Raw genomic sequence first — 21,602 nt, 5'->3', positions numbered from 1 at the left:
TGTTCTCCTTGAGGTGCTAGTGTAACCCATTCATAGATATGGTTTGATAACTAGAACATCAAGTAAAGGTCGGACTTCGGGAGCAATAGAATCCATAAGGAACAGTTACGGAGGTAAATCCTACGAAATCCTTATGGGGAGGTGGCCAACTTCCTCAAACAAGATACTACAATGATAGGTCTTCCGTCTGGGTGTGTTGGCCACGACATCCACTTTACCGGTTATCGAGGGACCAATATTATAGTTCTTGGGAAATGTTCCAACCATCATATCTGTCTGAGATTCAGATCTGGTTGGTGTCAGGATATTCCAGACTCATCGAGTCTAGGAAGAAAATGAAAGTTTGCAACACAAATCGACGAGATGACGTTGCGAGATTCATGGGAAATGAACTACGATAGCAAGCTCCAAAACATGAGCTGGTTCTGCTACACATGTGTGAACACGCTGCCTCAGACAAACATGATCACATGGTAGTCTTACAATAAAACACTACCGAGTTCTGGTTGGGAACCATCAGCGAGGATATCGAAGTTCTTTCATAGGTCCGAATTAGCTCTTATGAAGATACTCCTTCTCCTTGAACAAATCAGTCAGTGGCTTGGTGTGCTAGGATATACATATGGAATGAAGATGATCAGTCTAACAGACCACATAATTCTTCGCACGTGCATGACCGACTTGGGATGATTCCAAAGGAGCAAAAACAAACTTTCTCGAATTCACGACGGCAGCTTACATCAAAATGCACGTGAATCAAAGGAAGTCACTCCTTTCATCAAACAAGTACTTCATGAGCTAGCATGAAGAAAATGCTTTCAAAAGTTTCCAACACTAACTTAATGTTCAACAACATCATGGAGGAGATAAGGATGTTGTCAATGGACTCAACAACAACTCATCGGAATTTCCATATCACTGGACTTCCACCATCGTGTGAACACGGTGATAGCATTGGTCAGACCCAAAAGATATAATGGTGTATGCTCGAGGGATCAACCACGAGGAAGACAACATTACGAACATCGTTGGTTCTGACTTGATTTGACGATAGCCCACACTCAAATCAAAGGATTGATAAGACGATAGGTCCAGCAACTGATCACAGGGACCAATCGATGAAGATATCATCTTTCTTCAACACACACTACACAAGAATATCCCTTTGGAACGAACTAAGTCAGGCAAGCTTTTATCTTCCAACCCTCCAAGTTGTCGTTTAGCTTAACCAACTAGCTCAGGGATATCTAACACCGATTCTTGGAGAGAAGGTGGTTCACAAGAAACCAACTTGATCACGAGCTCAACATAGCGGTCAGGTGACAACCTGGTAATACTTCCGAGAAGATCTTCGGAAATCACGAACCACCATATGTTACTAAGCTCGAGAACAATCTTGCTTTTCAGGGCAAGATGATATGATCAAATGAGCGAGGACTTGACAAAATCCTAACTCATCAATCAAAGAGTGCACCAGGAAATAAGGACTAGGTAGCACGATCAATCTTAGAATGGTGATTCAATAACCAACATACTAAGAATAAAATTATTGTCCATTAACTACCAAGCAATGGGGTTGCTAGGAGTATTGAGTTCACACATCATGATTCACTTGTCGGCACTCCGGCTGCAACAACACGGAACCGAGGAATGAAAAAGGATGGCGAGAAGTATCACTATGTCAAGAATTCACAAAAGGTGGTGCAATTCTCATGAAATTCCTGTCATAAAGAAGGTAATACTCCAGGGTAGAGCAGACCAGAAGCTGGATTGTAATTTGATCTGCGGAACACAACTACTTTGACCCAATCCTAAATATGGATGAGGTACTGGAGTTTGTTTCTCCTAGTCATTCCGGAATAGAATGGCTTGACAGACCACAAGAGTAATAAGCATTGATAACACGAATGCACAATTACTCCTGACTATCAATTGATAGACGAGGGCCATAGAACAACTAAAGAGGGACAACTCAAAGGAACATATGATTTTCTGAGTTGTGAATGCATAGATTAGCATGTCGAACGAGTTCAACATATTTCTTCCGGACAATCCATGCGGAAAGGTAGAACTGGCAGAGTCACAATGTAGAATCGAGAACCCATCGAGAGCACTCTGATTGTGATCTTTCGATCAGCGAGGAACATCTACCATAAGCGGTTCATAGTATTTGGAAGAAAGGAATACCACGAACATCGTGGACTAATGCAAAGGTTACTAATAACCTAAAGGAACGAGCAAAACTATCAACATGAAGCAAGTAGGGTGAATCTCGGGTTCAAAACCCAGGGATAGAATACCTACTACTAAATGGCATCACGGGATGCTTTCGATAATGACGGCCAGAATCATCACACTGGAACACAAATCATGGCTAAATTACTAGATGATCCCCTAAGACACCTAGGGTCATAATAATTATTCCAACATAAAGGTCGAGGCAGTAGAATACCTCAACTCAACAATTAGTGTGATTGAGCTGGCATAAAGGAGCATCGAAACCAGAGGGAAAGGATTTTGCAAATGCATCAGACTACTTAGAAACCTGGGATGACTCGGACAGCATAACGGCTGTAAAAGCTCAGAAAAGATTTGAGACATTCACAAAAATGGTGGCATAACCACTCAGAAGCATAATATCAAGGTCTCGAGATCAACAGTTAACATACAGAAGTACTAGGAACTGAAACGAGGCTTAATCCAACAATCTTATAAGTCTACTGATTAGTAACACGTGATCCTGATAGAAAGAAGAGATAGCCTAGTTCTTAATCCCCGTAGAAGAGAAGATGATGACTCAGATCAGAAGGCCATGAGGTATAAGGAGTAAAAAGAGCCTTACGTTCCATCCCACAATCAATTCCCTTACATAACTAAAGAATATCTAGACTCAACTTCGACCAGTTTGGCTTGGTAATCCTACAGGCAGTCAAGCTCTGATACCAACGCTGTCAGGACCCCGACTCAATGCCACATCGATCTAGCATGTAACACCCCATATCACTTTGCGGCCTCACGCACGGTATTCCCACGGGTGTCGCCTTACCTTTGCCCAGGACCGTTTGCGTCTTTTGGCACACGTATATGATAGTGTCGCTAGCATCCATATGGTAAGGAGCCCGGGCTGACATGGCTAGTCGTAAACCCAAAGTGGCACAAACTTACAGGGACAGGCATCCATGACCCAACATCGAACGTGTCGGTCATCAGCGAGTGAATCCAGGCTGTAGCACTGGGCTAGCAGGACTCCGGTGAACCGGGCTGTAGCGGGCTAACAGGACTCCGGTATTCATCGCGTGACATTTCCCCGAAGGGACAGACACAGGAACGAAGAAGGACACATGCCGGCCAGCCTAAGTGTTCCGGAGCAGTAGCAAGCTACCATGGCTCAGTGGAAACACTAGGAGACATTTCCCGGTAAGAGAGGCTACTAAGGATAAACAACTAGATAGTCAGATCCCACACATACCAAGCATTTCAATAACATACACACAATATGCTCGATATGTGCAAATACAACATGGCATCACAACATGACTCTATGACTCAAGTATTTATCAATAGGCTCCGAGGAGCGAGATATTACAAACATGGGTCTCATGACCCAACAATCAGAGCATACAAATCAAAGCACAAGCGGAAGCTATCATGTCTGAGTACAGACATCTATAGATGAAAAAGGCTGAGAAGCCTGACTATCTACCAGATCCTGCCGGGGCACAAGATCGTAGCTGAGGTAACAAGCTAAACATCGAAGTCCACGCGGTACTACTAGCGAGACCGAAATCTCTCTGCAAAAATATAAAATGAGCAAACGTGAGTACAAATGTACCCAGCAAGACTTACATCAGAACTAACTACATATGCATCATTATCAACAAAGGGGATGGTGGGGTTTAACTGCAGCAAGCCAGCTTTGACTCGGTGGCTATCCTGAACTACGACTGCAATGTAACTCTTTTGAGGTGGCGCACACGAGTCCACATATTCACCATATCAATACACCACTGTGGATCCGCTCCCGTCTCCCTACGAGAACGCCATCCATAGCACTCACGCTTATCTTGCGTATTTTAGAGTATCCACTTTCACTTGTCTATGAACTGATATAAGCAACCCAGAAGTCCTTTTCCGCGGACACGGCTATTCGAATAGATGATGTTAACCCTGCAGGGGTGTACTTCTTCATACATGTTTCCACCACTTAGCGTCTGCACACGACATGTGCTCGGCAGACTTCAAGCGAAAGCCGACGTGGGTGTAGACCACGACCTACCTAAACACTCAAGTCTCTAGTCCAGGTTTATCGCCTATTCGGGTTCCATCCATGAGGAGATCCAGCCGGAGTTTCGCTCACAGCCCCAAACGATGTGAACAGGGTTCCTGAGATACCAAACGGGCATCCGGTACACCGTGCCACGTACCTACCGCATCACAGCCCACCCCTACGGTCAGCGCTGCCCACGGCCTCCAGTAAGCTACAAACACCAGAAACTACTTGCAACTCCTGGACAGAGGACTAGGGTGAATAAGAAGTCGAGCGGGGTCATATTTCAGGGCCCAATGTATGGTAGTAGCTGAATCATGGATCACAAACACAGAACTCAGTTCCTGAGGACGGCTGCAATGAGACAACCCACCATGTACTCCTACATGGCCTCTCACCGCTACCTTTACCAAATCGTGTTCACACACTTAGCTCACACACGGTAGGACATGTTCACACGCCTCTGATTCATCCCCGATGAATCAGACCTGACTCAACTCTAAGCAGTAGCAGGCATGACAAACAAACATGAATGAGTAGGCACAACAGGGCTCAAACAACTCCTAATCATGCTAGTGGGTTTCATCTATTTACTGTGGCAATGACAGGTCATGCAAAGGATAAAGGGGTTCAGCTACCGCAGCAAGTAACAAATATGTCGCTGTTGTCCTAATGCAGTAAAGGAGAGCAGGAGCGAGAGAGTGGGGTTTTATCGGAATGAACAAGGGGGTTTTGCTTGCCTGGCACTTCTGAAGATAGTATTGAGTCTTCATCAGTGTCAACGATCACATCATCGGTATCACGTCTATCGAGAGGGGACAAATACCGGCAACACAGAAGGGAACACAATCAGTGCAATGCACAATATGATGCATGATCATGACATGGCAAAATGAATGTGTTTTGGGCTAATGCAACTAGCAACAGATTAAATGAAGTTGGTTTGAATACAAGATTCAAATTCAAACTCCATATATGATTATTTAAATGCCCTTTAATTGATTTGTGCTAAACAGCAGCTATAAGTTGTTCTAACATGCATGAAAATGGTACAGATGGATTCCTTGAATTTTTCTGATAATTTTTCATATATAAATTATTTAATTTGGAGTTACGGTTGAATTTCTATGATTTTTAGAAGTTTATACAATTTTCTGGAATTTTCTGAATAAAAACAAATCCAGAAAACATTACTGCGTCATCCTGACGTCATGATGACGTCAGCAAGTCAACGTGGCACAGTCCGGTCAAACTCTGACCTGTGGGTCCCGAGTGTCAGTGGTTAGTTAACTAACCAAATTTAGTTAGCGTTAAACTATTGCTAATCCTGGTTTAGTTAGTGGCCTGGGGCCCACACGTCAGTGAGAGAGAGGGGAGGGTCAAACTGGGCAGTGGGGTCAACCCACGCCGGTCATCGGGTCAGCGGTCGCCGGCGTTTAGCCGCCGGCAAGTCCAGGCGCGGCGGAGGGCTCGGGAAACGCCCTCCGGCGACCAAAACAGCGGCAGCGATCATCTACGCGTAGCTGGCGCTTAGCCGTATACATCTAAGCAAGCGGGAGGGGCTGAGGTCGAGCGGGCTCGCCGGAATGAGGCTCGCGGCGGCGGCCGAGGTTCGGACCTCGACGGAAACGAGGCTACGGTTGACGAGAGGACGAAAGGGTGCTTGTTCTGGGCTCCTGGGACCACGCTGAGCGCAGACACGTGCTCAAACACGGGCGGCAGCAACTGTGGCCGCGGCGGCGCCATGGCCGTCGGCGAAGAGCTCTCGGCTCGTTGTGAACGGCGGCTAGAGAGGGAGATAGGGCACGGGGAGAGGGGGAATCGGGTCAAAGGCTCACCGCGGAGCTGCAGGGAGGGTTAGTGGGCTCGGGGGCGCGCCGGAGTGGCCGAATTGACAGAGAAGGGCGCCGGGGCCGAAGCTTGAAGACGATGTCAATGGCGGCTGCTCGGGGCCCTTCTGGTCGCGTGAGACGACGAGGAGGACGAGGGCGGAACAGCGGAGCTCTGGGAGGCGTCGGGGAGGCGAGACGGTGGCTGTGGCCGCGCGAGCGCTGGTCGGCGGCGACGGGCTCCATTCGGTCGCGGGAGGGGAAACAGAGGAGCGAGGGGAAGGGAGGTCCGGAGAGCGAGGGAGAAGTGAGAGGGGGTCGGGGAGGCGCGTGGCGTCTCCGGGCGTCGAGGAGGGAGGCAACCAGGCAGGAGGTGGCCAAGCACGGTGGCGGTGCTCGCCACCGAGCTGCTTCGTGCGGTGGCACGGGAAGAAGACAGGCATGCCCCCTGGTGGTTGGGCTGCACAGTGTTGGGCTGCAGGTGGGCTGCCAGGTAAGCTGAGGTAAGTTCTCTCCTCTGTCTTTTATTTATTGTTTTCTATTTTGTTCTGCTTTGTTTTGGTTTAGTAAAAATACTAAACCATTTTATAAAATCCTGAAAATAATTATGTGGCTAGAACTAAAATATACCAAACCACATAAAAATGTTCCAGTAATTATTGGACATTTATTATTTATATATCAAATATATCTCCAATGCAAATAGCTATTTATTTAATTCAAAGGCCCAAAATAAGTAACTCTGAGATACCAAAAATATTGTTTTGAGTTTTACCTCTTTGCAATATTTTCAGAGACTAAGAGGAACATTTTCTTGGACTTCTTTGAGGAAATTTTAATGTTGATCATTTTTAGAAGGTTTCTGAGGCTTTGAGAATTCCTCAATTCAAATTTCATTTGAATTAAAACATGATGCTCACATGAGGTCTAGCCTAGTGCATAACAGGACCAGGGATGTGACATACGTATCTCTCACTGACATTACATTCATGTTCACACACTCATTGCTAGATGTCGGTGCTCATACTTTTTCATTGTAATATCCATGCTAGTTTGTTTTCTCGTTTTATGCTTTCTTCTTGTGTGTTTAATAAACCTTAAGAAGAACCAAAAAAATTAGTTGTAGCTTTTAGCTAGTTTTAATCTCCATGCTTGTAGTAGTAATTAAAAAGAAAACCCAAAAAGATTTCATGTTCTTCTTTTTGCTTGTTGGGAGATTTCCCCTGTAAATAGTTTTATTTCTTTTCTTTGGGGGTCGCTAGGAGAAGACCATGATTAAATTGTTGAAGCGGCCCTTATATGCACTATCATTGATCTGACAAAAGAGCCCATATTGACTTGTCTTCTCCTGTTTATTGAATGCTTGCAGATTCCAGCTTAGTCCAATGCACATGCACTATTATTATTATTATTCACATCATTCGGTCGTGCAAGTGAAAGGCAATTATGACGATATATGATGGACTGACTGAGATGAGAAAAGCTGGTATGAACTCGACCTCTCTTGTTTTTGTAAATATGTAGTTCAGCATTCCTGATTCAGCCTATTATGAATAAACATGTTTGCAATGACAATTAGAGATCATAGTTTCTTATGCCATGCTTAATTAGCTAGGAGCTTATAATGGTTGTGATGTGGTATGATAGGGTGGTATCATCTTTTGAACATTTCGAGTGGCTTGACTTGGCACATGTTCACACATGTAGTTGAAACAAAATCAACATAGCCTCTACGATATTTATGTTCATGGTGCATTATATCCTACTCATGCTTGCATTCGGTGTCGATTAATTTTAATGCATGTTCATGACTGTTGTCGCTCTCTAGCTGGTCGCTTCCCAGTCTTTTTCTAGCCTTCACCTGTACTAAGCGGGAATACAACTTGTGCATCCAATCCCATAAACCCCAAAGTTCTTCCATATGAGTCCACCATACCTACCTATATACGGTATCTACCTGCCGTTCCAAGTAAATTTGTATATGCCAAACTCTAAACCTTCAAATAAATATCCTGTTTTGTATGCTTGAATAGCTCATGTATCAACTAGGGCTGTCCGTATCTTCCATGTTAGGCGGGTTATTCTCAAGAGGAGTGGACTCCGCTCCAAACTCACAAGAAAATGGTTGGTCACCGGGATGCCCAGCCCCATGCTTTATGCAAACTAAATCAAAATAATTGCAAACAAAACTCCCCCTGGGGCTCTTGTTAGTTGGAGGTACTTGTTGTTCTGAGCAAGCCGTGGATTGATGCTTGTTGGTGGAGGGGGAGTATAAACTTTACCATTCTGTTTGAGAACCGCCTATAATGTGTGTAGCATGGAAGATATTGCCATCTCTTGGTTGTTATGTTGACAATGAAAGTATACCTCTCAAAATATCATTCATCTCTATTTTAAAACCGAGCTCTGGCACCTCTACAAATCCCTGCTTCCCTCTGCGAAGGGCCTATCTATTTACTTTCATGTTGAGTCATCATCCTCTTATTAAAAAGCACTAGTTGGAGAGCACCACTGTCATTTGCATTCATTACTGTTAGTTAACATTGAGTATGACTTGACTGGATCTCTTTTACCTTGAATTACAATGTCTAGTCAGTCCTTGATCTTTAAAGGTGCTCTGCATTTATGTTTTGCGGTCTCAGAAAGGGTTAGCGAGATACCATCTTGTTATATCATATTATGATTGTTTTGAGAAAGTGTTGTCATCCGAGATTTATTATTATTTCTCGCTAGTTGATTATGCCATTGATATGAGTAAACATGAGACCTAAGCATTATTATGAATATGGTTAGTTCATAATCTTTGCTGAAAACATGAATGCTGGCTTTACATATTTGCAACAACAAGAGCAAACAGAGTTTGTAAAACTTTTTCTTTATCACGTTCAGTTTTTCAATTGAATTGCTTGAGGACGAGCAAACCGTCATATCTACTTTTACAAACACTTTTGCCCCTATTTTGGACTCTAACTTGCATGATTTGAATGGAACTAACCCGGACTGACACTGTTTTGAGTAGAATTGCCAGTGTGTTATTTATGTGCAGAAACAAAAGTTCTCGGAATGACCTGAAACTTCACGGAGCATCTTCTTGGAAATAATAAATAATACTGGCAAAAGATCCGAACTAGGGGGCCCACACCCTAGCCACAAGGGTGGGGGTGCGCCTGCCCCCCTGGGCGCGGCCCTTACCTCATGGGCCCCCTGGAGCTCCTCCGACCTCAACCCCAACTCTATATATTCACTTTCAGGGATAAAAATAAATAAAGAGAAGGATTCATCGCGTTTTGCGATTCGGAGCCGCCGCCAAGCCCTAAAACCTCTCGGGAGGGCTGATCTGGAGTCCGTTCGGGGCTCCAGAGTGGGGAATACGTCACCATTGTCATCATCAACCATCCTCCATCACCAATTTCATGATGCTCACCGCCGTGCGTGAGTAATTCCATCGTAGGCTTGCTGGACGGTAATGGGTTGGATGAGATCTATCATGTAATCGAGTTAGTTTTGTTAGGGTTTGATCCCTAGTATCCACTATGTTCTGAGATTGATGTTGCTATGACTTTGCTATCCTTAATGCTTGTCACTAGGGCTTGAATGTCATGATTTCAGATCTGAACCTATTATGTTTTCATCAATATATGAGAGTTCTTAATCCTATCTTGCAAGTCTCTAGTCACCTACTATGTGTTATGATCCGGCAACCCCGAAGTGACAACAATCGGGACCACTCCCGGTGATGACCGTAGTTTGAGGAGTTCATGTATTCACTATGTGTTAATGCTTTGGTCCGGTACTCTATTAAAAGGAGGCCTTAATATCCCTTAGTTTCCGCTAGGACCCCGCTACCACGGGAGGGTACGACAAAAGATGTCATGCAAGTTCTTTTCCATAAGCTTGTATGACTATATTCGGAATACATGCCTACATTTCATTGATGAATTGGAGCTAGTTCTGTGTCACCCTAGGTTATGACTGTTACATGATGAACAACATCAGGCACAATTCTCTATCATCGATCCATTGCCTATGAGCTTTCCATATATTGTTCTTCGCTTATTTACTGTTCCGTTGCTATTGTTACAATCACTACAAAATACCAAAAACATTACTTTTGTTATCATTACCTTTTGCTACCGTTGCCACTACTGTCATATTACTTTGCTACTAAATACTTTGTTGCAGATATTAAGTTTCCAGGTGTGGTTGAATTGACAACTCAGCTGCTAATACTTGAGAATATTCTTTGGCTACCCTTGTGTCGAATCAATAAATTTGGGTTGAATACTCTACCCTCGAAAACTGTTGTGATCCCCTATACTTGTGGGTTATCAGCCCTCTCTCTCTCCCTCCTATCCCTAGGTGCAGCCTCCCTCGTCAACGTCGCCTGCGGCAGTGTCAAGGTGGCATGCACCGACACGCCGTACCCAGAGTACTGTATCACCATCCTCTCAGCATGCCTAGAGAGTAAATCCACGGATGCTCCCATGTTGGCCGAGATCGCGGTCCGTGCTGCCGCCAATACCAGGGCCGCAGCGGCCACCCTAGCACGCTCTGAAGAAAAGGGCATCAAGGATGGAGCATGGTGGTGCATGGACCATTGTGCAGTGGACATCAAGGACGCCGCCATGCGCCTCATTCACCACAACGTTAGGCTCGCTGACGTGTGCGGCTTCATCACGAGGATCGATAGTTACTCAGTCGTGTGGAACTGCGACGAGTGCCGGCGGGATGGGGCGTCCAAGAATAATGACCTTCTCTCGAAAGACGGTGACTTGGAGAAGATCATGGGCGTGGTGTCTGCACTCATCAAGCGTGTACGCTTGATGTCTACCACACAACCTTCTTTTTGTAGACATTGTTGGGCCTCCAAGTGCAGTGGTTTGTAGGACAGTAGCAAATTTCCCTCAAGTGGATGACCTAAGGTTTATCAATCCGTGGGAGGCGTACGATGAAGATGGTCTCTCTCAAGCAACCATGCAACCAAATAACAAAGAGAATCTTGTGTCCCCAACACACCCAATACAATGGTAAATTGTATAGGTGCACTAGTTCGGCGAAGAGAAGGTGATACAAGTGCAATATGGATGGTAGATATAGGTTTTTGTAATCTGAAAATATAAAAACAACAAGGCAACTAATGATAAAAGTGAGCGTAAACGGTATTGCAATGCTTCGAAACAAGGCCTAGGGTTCATACTTTCACTAGTGCAAGTTCTCTCAACAATAATAACATAATTGGATCGTATAATAATCCCTCAACATGCAACAAAGAGTCACTCCAAAGTCACTAATAGCGGAGAACAAACGAAGAGATTATGGTAGGGTACGAAACCAACTCAAAGTTATCCTTTCTGATCGATCTATTCAAGAGTCCGTAGTAAAATAACACGAAGCTATTCTTTCCATTTGATCTATCCTAGAGTTTGTACTAGAATAACACCTTAAGACGCAAATCAAATGAAACCCTAATGTCACCTAGATATTGCAATCTCGCCTCAAGTATCCGTGGGTATGATTATACGATATGCATCACACAATCTCAGATTCATCTATTCAACCAACACAAAGAACTTCAAAGAGTGCCCCAAAGTTTCTACTGGAGAGTCAAGACGAAAACGTGTGCCAACCCCTATGCATAAGTTCACGAGGTCAGGAACCCGCAAGTTGATCACCAAAACATACATCAAGTGGATCAGGTGAATAACCCATTGTCACCACAGATAAGCACATGCAAGACATACATCAAGTGTTCTCAAATCCTTAAAGACTCAATCTTATAAGATAACTTCAAAGGGAAAACTCAATCCATTACAAGGGAGTAGAGGGGGAGAGACATCATAAGATCCAACTATAATAGCAAAGCTCGCGATACATCAAAATCATGCTGAATCAAGAACACGAGAGAGAGAGAGAGATCAAACACATAGCTACTGGTACATACCGTCAGCCCCGAGGGTGAACTACGCCCTTCTCGTCATGGAGAGCGCCAAGATGATGAAGATGGCCACCGGAGAGGGATTCCCCCTCCGACAGGGTGCCGGAACGGGTCTAGATTGGTTTTCCATGGCTACAGAGGCTTGCGGCGGCGGAACTCCCGATCTAGGTTATGTTCTAGAAGATTGGGTATATATAAGAGGTGTTGGCATCCGGGACAAGTCAAGGGGGTCTCCGAGGCGGCCACGAGGTAGGGGGGCATGCCTAGGGGATAGAGCGCGCCCCCGCCCTCGTGGGTGCCTCGGGACTCTTCTGGCCCATCTCCGATACTCCGTGGGCTTCTTCTGGTCCAAAAATAATCTGCGTGAAATTTCAGGTCAATTGGACTCCGTTTGGTTTTCCTTTTCTGTAAAACTAAAAAACAAGGAAAAAACATAAACTGGCACTGGGCTCTAGGTTAATAGGTTAGTCCCAAAAATCATATAAAATAGCATATAAATGCATATAAAACATCCTAGATGGATTATAAAATAGCATGGAACAATAAAAAATTATAGATATGTTGGAGACGTATCAAGGATCCCCAAGCATAATTCTTGCTCGTCCTCGAGTAGGTAAATGATAAAAACAGAATTTTTTATGTGGAATTCTACCTACCATATTTATCAATGTAATCTTCTTTATTGTGGCAAGAATATTCAGATCCATAAGATTCAAGGCAAAAGTTTAATATTGACATAAAAATAATAATACTTCAAGCATACTAACCAATCAATTATGTCTTCTCAAAATAACATGGCCAAAGAAAGCTTATCCCTACAAAATCATACAGTTTGGCTATGCTTCATTTTCGTCACACAAAAATGCTCTCATCATGCACAACCCCAATGACAAGCCAAGCAATTGTTTCATACTTTAGTAATCTCAAACTTTTTTCAACTTTCACGCAATACATGAGTGTGAGCCATGGACATAGCACTATGGGTGGAATAGAATATGATGATGGAGGTTGTGTGGAGAAGACAAAAAAGGAGAAAGTCTCACATTGACGCGGCTAATCAACGGGCTATGGAGATGCCCATCAACTGATGTCAATGCAAGGAGTAGGGATTGCCATGCAACAGATGCTCTAGAGCTATAAATGTATGAAAGCTCAACAAAAGAAACTAAGTGGGTGTGCATCCAACTTGCTTGCTCACGAAGACCTAGGGCATTTGAGGAAGCCCATTGTTGGAATATACTAGCCAAGTTCTATAATGAAAATTCCCACTAGTATATGAAAGTGACAATATAAGAGACTCTCTATCATGAAGATCATGGTGCTACTTTGAAGCACAAGTGTGGAAAAAGGATATTAGCATTGTCCCTTTTATTTTCTTATTTTCTTTTTTATTTGGCCTTTCTTTTTTTCATTGGCCTTCCCCTTTTTCTTTTTTTCTTTTTGGGACAATGCTCTATTAATGATGATCATCACACTTCTATTTATTTACAACTGAAACGTTACAACTTGATACTAGAACAAAGTATGACTCTATATGAGTGCCTCCGGCAGTGTACCGGGATGGGCAATGAATCAAGAGTAACATGTATGAAATTATGCATGGTGGCTTTGCCACAAATACGATGTCAACTACATGATCATACAAGGCAATATGACAATGATGAAGTGTGTCATAATAAATTTAACGGTGGAAAGTTGCATGGCAATATATCTCGGAATGGCTATGGAAATGCCATAATAGGTAGGTATGGTGGCTGTTTTGAGGAAGATATAAGGAGGTTTATGTCTGATAGAGCGTATCATATCACGGGGGTTGGATGCACTAGTGAAGTTTGCACCAACTCTCAAGGTGAGAAAGGGCAATGCATGGTACCGAAGAGGCTAGCAATGATGGGAAGGTGAGAGTGCGTATAATCCATGGACTCAACATTAGTCATAAAGAACTCACATACTTATTGCCAAAATCTACAAGTCATCAAAAACCAAGCATTACGGGCATGCTCCTAGGGGGATAGATTGGTAGGAAAAGACAATCGCTTGTCCTCGACCGCCACTCATATGGAAAGCCACTCATAAGGAAAGCACTCAAAGAACACCTCATGCTTCAAATTTCTCACACAACGTTTACCATACGTGCATGCTACGGGACTTGCAAACCTCAACACAAGTATTTCTCAATTCCACAATTACTCAACTAGCACGACTCTAATATTACCATCTTCATATCTCAAAACAATCATCAAGTATCAAACTACTCATAGTATTCAATGCACTCTATATGGAAGTTTTTATTATATCCCTCTTGGATGCCTATCATATTAGGACTACATTCATAACCTAAGCAGATTACCATGTTGTTTAAGACTCTCAAAATAATATAAGTGAAGCATGAGAGATCAATACTTTTTATAAAATAAAACGACCACCATGCTCTAAGAATATATAAGTGAAGCACTAGAGCAAATGACAAACTACTCCAAAAGATATAAGTGAAGATCAATGAGTAGTTGAATAATTATGTAACTATGTGAAGACTATCTAACATTTAAGAATTTCTGATCTTGGTATTTTATTCAAACAGCAAGCAAAACAAAATAAAATAAAATTACGCTCCAAGCAAAACACATAGCATGTGGTGAATAAAAAAATAGCTCCAAGTAAAGTTACCGATGAGCGAAGACGAAAGAGGGGATGCCATCCGGGGCATCCCCAAGCATAGGCTCTTGGTTGTCCTTGAATTACCTTGGGGTGCCTTCGGCATCCCCAACCTTAGGCTATTGCCACTCCTTATTCCATAGTCCATCGAATCTTTACCCAAAACTTGAAAACTTCACAACACAAAACTCAACAGAAAACTTGTAAGCTCCATTAGTATAAGAAAGCAAATAACCACTTAGGTACTGTCAAGACAAGATTCATAATTTTTATCACATGATACCTACTGAACCATATCATTTCTACAATTTATATTAAGCAATATAAGCCATAGAAACTATAAAACAAGCAAACTATGAATCGAAAACAGAATCTACCAAAAACAGAACAGTCTGTAGTAATATATAACTCTCGAATACTTCTGTAACTTAAAAAATCCTAAGAAATTAGGAAGTACTAGGCAATTTGTATATTACTGCAGTTGGAATTGGTATTTTGTCGCTCCCTGGTAAAAAATGAAAATTATTTTTGTGAGCACATACTTTCTGTTTTTATCAGCAAGATCAAACAATAATCACCCAAGAAGATCCTAAAGGCTTTACTTAGCACAAACACTAATTAAAACATAAAAACACAATCATAACAGAGGCTAGATGAATTATTTATTACTAAACAGGAACAAAAGGCAAAGAACAAAAATAAATTTGGATTGCCTCCCAACAAGCGCTATCGTTTGACGCCCCTAGCTATACATGATGATTTCAATGATGCTCTCATAAAAGATAAGAATTGAAACATAAAGAGAGAATCATGAGGAATATGACTAGCACATTTAAGTCTAACCCACTTCCTATGCATAGGGATTTTGTGAGCAAACAACTTATGGGAACAATAATCAACTAACATAGGAAGGCAAAACAAGCATAACTTCAAGATTTTAAGCACATGGAGAGGAAACTTGATATTATTGCAATTTCTACAAGCATATATTCCTTCCTCATAATAATTTTCAGTAAAATCATGAATGAATTGAACAATATAACTGTCATATAAAGCATTATTTTCATGAGCCACAAGCATAGAATTTTTATTACTCTCCACATAAGCAAAAAAAATTCATTCAGAATAGCGGGAGTATCATAAGAAACTCGAATACTATAAATTGTTTGCACACTGAAAGAGTAATGTTCATAAAAAGGGTAATCATAATCATGACAAGTTTTATAAATATAATCATCACTATTTTTTATAGGATAAGTGTCATTACAATAGTCATCATAAATAGGAGGCATGCTATCATCATAGTAAATTTGCTCATCAAAACTTGGGAGACTAAAAATATCATCTTCATTAAACATTGCATCCCCAAGCTTGGGACAAACATTAATTGTAGCAAATAAATTCTCAAACATTTCATTCTCATCCAACATAGCATCCCCAAGCTTGGGCCTTTTCATATCATAAGAATAATCACTCTCATCATTAATAGTACGGATAGCACCAATAGTATAACAATTATCATCATCACAATGAGTAATAGGAGCAACATCATTTGGGAGGGATACATTTTTACTGTTGCTTCTCCGTCTTTTCTTTCTATTCTTCACATCATGTGTGGGTTTAATCCTCCTTTTGGAGCTCCTTACTAATGAGATGGGTTGAATAGAAGGTTCATCCTCGTTACCTGATTCACCATAAGAAATAATAGGAGGATATTGGGATGTCTGTTCCCTTTCGTTAGTATTCTCTTCATCTTCTATTTTTTTGTCTTTATGTAATTGGAAATATAAGGATTTTCAATGCAATTCACCGCACAATACATATAAATTTCCTCTAGATCAAAATCAAGAACTGTCTCAAGGAAAAATTCTGGAATATACTTAGTTATATGTTTCATTTCTTCATAACCCAGAAGCAAACTAAGTTCATTATGATGTGGTAGGGAAATCAAGTCATCACAATTTTTGGACACGATTCGATCATGAAACAATTTGCATTGGATATTTAAATGACCACGTTCATTGCAAAATTCACAAGGATGGCTAAGAAAATTTTAATTTTCAGCACAAACATCTAGCCTTTCTTACAACCATTTAGTTTCTAAATACTTATGCCTCTTGCAAAATCTATCTTCCCTATTTGGTGTGTACTTGCAAACTCTATGCACTCCACAAAAATTGACATGCTTATAAGAGACATTTTCATCATGACTAGTGCAATCATCATTAGTACTATGGATATTCAAAGAGTTCGTACTAACAACATTGCAATCATGCTCATCATTCAAAGATTTAGTGCAAAACATTTTAATGCATTCTTCTTCTAGAACATGGGCAAACTTTTCCTTCCCATCATTTTCACAAAATATATTGAAAAGATGAAGCATATGAGGCAACCTTAATTCCATTTTTCGCAGTTTTCATTTATATACTAAACTAGTGATAAAACAAGGAACTAAAAGATTCGATTGCAAGATCTAAAGATATACCTTCAAGGGCTAACCTCCCCGGCAACGGCGCCAGAAAAGAGTTTGATCTCTACTACACAACCTTCTTATTGTAGACGTTGTTGGGCCTCCAAGTGCAGAGGTTTGTAGGACAGTAGCAAATTTCCCTCAAGTGGATAACCTAAGGTTTATCAATCAGTGGGAGGCATAGGATGAAGATGGTCTCTCTCGAACAACCCTGCTACCAAATAACAAAGAGTCTCTTGTGTCCCCAACACACCCAATACAATGGTAAATTGTATAGGTGCACTAGTTCGGCGAAGAGATGGTGATACAAGTTCAACATGGATGGTACATATAGGTTTTTGTAATCTGAAAATATAAAAACAACAAGGTAACTAATAATAAAAGTGAGCGTAAACGGTATTGCAATGCTTTGAAACAAGGCCTAGGGTTCATACTTTCACTAGTGCGAGTTCTCTCAACAATAATAACATTCTTGGATCATATAACAATCCCTCAACATGCAACAAAGAGTCACTCCAAAGTCACTAATAGCGAAGAACAAACGAAGATATTATTGTAGGGTATGAAACCACCTCAAAGTTATCCTTTCTGATCGATATATTAAAGAGTTCATAGTAAAATAACACGAAGCTATTCTTCCCATTCGATCTATCCTAGAGTTCATACTAGAATAACACCTTAAGACGCAAATCAACCGAAACCCTAATATCACATAGATACTCAAATGTAACCTCAAGTATCCGTGGGTATGATTATACGATATGCATCATACAATCTCAGATTCATCTATTCAACCAACACAAAGAACTTCAAAGAGTGCCCCAAAGTTTCTACCGGAGAGTCAAGACGAAAACGTGTGCCAACCCCTATGCATAAGTTCACGAGGTCACAGAACCCGCAAGTTGATCACCAAAACCTACATCAAGTGGGTCACCTGAATATCCCATTATCACCACAGATAAGCACATGCAAGAGATACACCAAGTGTTCTCAAATCCTTAAAGACTCAATCCAATAAGATAACTTCAAAGGGAAAACTCAATCCATTAAAAGAGAGTAGAGGGGGAGAAACATCATAAGATCCAACTATAACAGCAAAGCTCGCGATACATCAAGATCGTGCTGAATCAAGAGCACGAGAGAGAGAGAGAGAGAGAGAGAGAAAGATCAAACACATAGCTACTGGTACATACCCTCAGCTCCGAGGGTGAACTACTCCCTCCTTGTCATGGAGAGCGGTGGGATGATGAAGATCGCCACCGGAGAGGGATTTCCCCCCTTCGACAGGGTGCCGGAACGGGTCTAGATTGGTTTTCGGTGGCTACAGTGGATTGCGGCGGCGGAACTCCCGATCTAGGTTATGTTCTGGATGTTTGGGTATATATATATGAGGTGTTGGCGTCGTGGACAAGTCAGGGGGGTCTCCGAGGCGGCCACGAGGTAGGGGGCGCGCCTAGGGGGTAGGGCGCTCCCGCACCCTCGTGGGTGCCTCGGGACTCTTCTGGCCCATCTTCGATACTCCGTGGGCTTCTTCTGGTCCAAAAATAATCTCTGTGAAATTTCAGGTCAATTGGACTCCGTTTGGTTTCCCTTTTATGTAAAACTCAAAAACAAGGAAAAAACGGAAACTGACACTAGGCTCTAGGTTAATAGGTTAGTCCCAAAAATCATATAAAATATCATATAAATGCATATAAAACATCCTAGATGGATAATATAATAGCATGGAACAATAAAAAATTATAGATACGTTGGAGACGTATCAATGCTTCACCAAGAGAACTACTATGTCACCCGTGAAGGCAGCGACACCTTCCGCGTATTAGGACGTAAAATAAATGATTGATGATAGAGCGCCATTAATAACATAATTTTTCATCATGCATGAATAATGTGTTGTAAATCTGAACAATTCATTTTATTTTGTTTTTTAAAACCTTTAACATTTGTATTAGAACATTTTATTCGTCCAAGCTTTTTTTAGCTTTGCAAATCCTATATAACTAAATATGGCCTCATTGATGCTGTCATGTGTAAAGTCATTTTGCGCAGTTGCCTTACATATTGGTACATCTAATACCACTCACATCTTCTAAGATTTGTGAGAGTGTATGGCCCACCTAGATGCATAGTACTAATATATTTCTTGTGTTTTTTCTTTATAGTCAAATTAGTGTCACCTTAATGGGCCCAAAATACACCTTCTCTCCGTTAAGGTGCGCATGAAAGTCTCTTCCCTGACTCTACATGCAGAACAAATTCATAGACTTTACTTCATCGTAGACAATTTAAATCAACAATATCTTTTAAACTATAGACTTGTAAGTGCATCTAGTGTCACCCCTAGTTGGTTTTGGAGTATTGACAACAAACTTGGTTGAGGGACTAATGTGTTTGTGAGATTCATAGGAGAACATAGGTAGAAGTCCCTATTGATTTAGTTAACCCATCGAAGATGACCCCTAAAAATGTTTGAAGATTTGAAGACAATGGTGGTTCGCGAAGACATTCACGTCGAAGATAATGACGTGTGAAGACATTCGTTTGAAGATAATGGAGTGCGAAGACATAGTTCTTTTCGTAGTTTCATTTTCTTATTTCTTGAGTCATAGGAACCACCAACCTATTTAGTGGGGTCCAAGTGAACAAAGTCAGAAAACTGACGTGATGCTCAACCCAAATACTCTGTCTTAGAGTGAAGACAAAGAGAGAAAATCTTACCCTGAGTTGGGTAAGTCAACTTTGCTTGTAGCCAAAGTCAAGCCGTCGCGTGTGTTTGAAATTCGACTGTTGGACATGTGTCGGTTCCCCAATGATCTAGGGTAATTTCGGACAAATCGTATCTGGTTTCCTCCTGGATATAAATAGCCCACCTCCTCCACCATAAGTTGGTGGCTTCTCAGAGTTAATGCATGACTTTTGTCATTTGAGAGCAACCCACCTCCGAAGCCTTTGAGAGAAAATCCTTGTGAGGACAAAACCCAAAACACCCAGAGCCCAAAGAGTGTTTGGCATCACTGAAGTCTTTCTGTCTGCGTGATCTGAAGACTTGTGACACTTGAAGGTTGTGATATTCCAGTCAGTTAGGCATCGCGTTCTAAGGCTCCAAGAGTCATTGTGGATCACCGATGAATGAAGTTTGTGAAGGTTTGGAACTCTCCCTTGAAGACTTACTGTCGGGGAAACTGATCCACGAACACCTATGGGGCCGGCGGACCGGGCCCCTTTTGGTTCGGCGGGGGGGCGGAGGTCGCACGAAGAGCAGATCGAGGCGAGGCACACGAGCAGTTTACCCAGCTTCGGAGCTCTCCGGAGAGATAACACTCCTACTGCTGCTTGTCTGGTTGTATTATCTGGTGTTCTTGCTCTCGAGCAAGAGAGTGTGATGTTTTCTGGGCTACGAATGAATCGAAGCAAACTGTCCGAACCCCCTCTATGTTGCGCATGGGCCTCCTTTTATACGCTAAAGGGGTCACCGACAGGTGGCAACGCAGAGGAGGGTAAAAACATAAAAAGCGAGGTAGTTGACACAGTTGCTTGTACGGTACACCCTACCTAACCCTGACGGTAGGGGACAAGGGCATTAAATGCCCGTCTGAGTCGCCCGAACAGTGCAGAAGAGGACCGTTAGGGGCGCCACCGTTCGCCATGATGGCGATCTTGTCAGCTTCGCATGCCACTGCGCACCGCTGGCTGCACAGCCTCCCGCCACGCGCGCCCGGAGAGGCCCCCAGAGCGACACGTTGGTGGATGCGCTGGAGCGTGGGCGCAGAGCGGCCGCCTGCCGCGGCAAGCGCCTTGCCGTTGTTGTTATCTCGCCGGGTCCAGAAGCTCGTCGCTCACCGGGCCTCGGGGTACCTTATTTAGTCTCCCCGGCAAGCTCCTCTTGTCGGGGCCTTGTTGCCTTGCCGGAGCGTGTGGCGCGTCGCGGCAAGTTCCTTGGAGCGCCTTGGTTGGCCTTCCCGGCAAGCTCCTCTTGCCGGGGTCTTATCTCCTTAGCTTAAATACTTTGTTCTTGGATGGCTCCAAGGGAACCTTGGGGGATCTTGGCGTTCGCCCGGCAAGCCTTTGCCGCGGGGTGCTGCAACTGCCCGTGCACAAGTTCGGGGTACTAGGGTACCCCTATTCTAGTACACCGACAGGAGCCCCCGGGCCTGGGCCAGACACTGTGCCGAGCGCTGTTGGGCCAGGCCCAAGACAGGGCACGGGCACACGCGGGCTGGGCCACGCCAAATCTTGCTCCGTATCCACCGCGCTCTCCCATAACGGCACGCGTTGAATGCGGCATCTTGGGAGAGATCGTGGGTGGTTGTTTATTTGGAAGGCCGAAACGTCCGCCCCGTCCCTCTTTATAAGCAAAGGAAACAGAGGCAGTTCGTTCCCCCTCGCTGGTTGCTGCTACTCCTTCTTCACAAACTCCGCCGCTCCCCCCTTCTTCTCGTA

The sequence above is a fragment of the Triticum aestivum genome, chromosome 4A, assembly GCF_018294505.1.
Source record: "Triticum aestivum cultivar Chinese Spring chromosome 4A, IWGSC CS RefSeq v2.1, whole genome shotgun sequence".
Lineage (NCBI taxonomy): Eukaryota > Viridiplantae > Streptophyta > Magnoliopsida > Poales > Poaceae > Triticum > Triticum aestivum.
The sequence above is the reverse complement of the archived record's forward strand: the minus strand, read 5'-3'. Positions refer to the sequence as shown.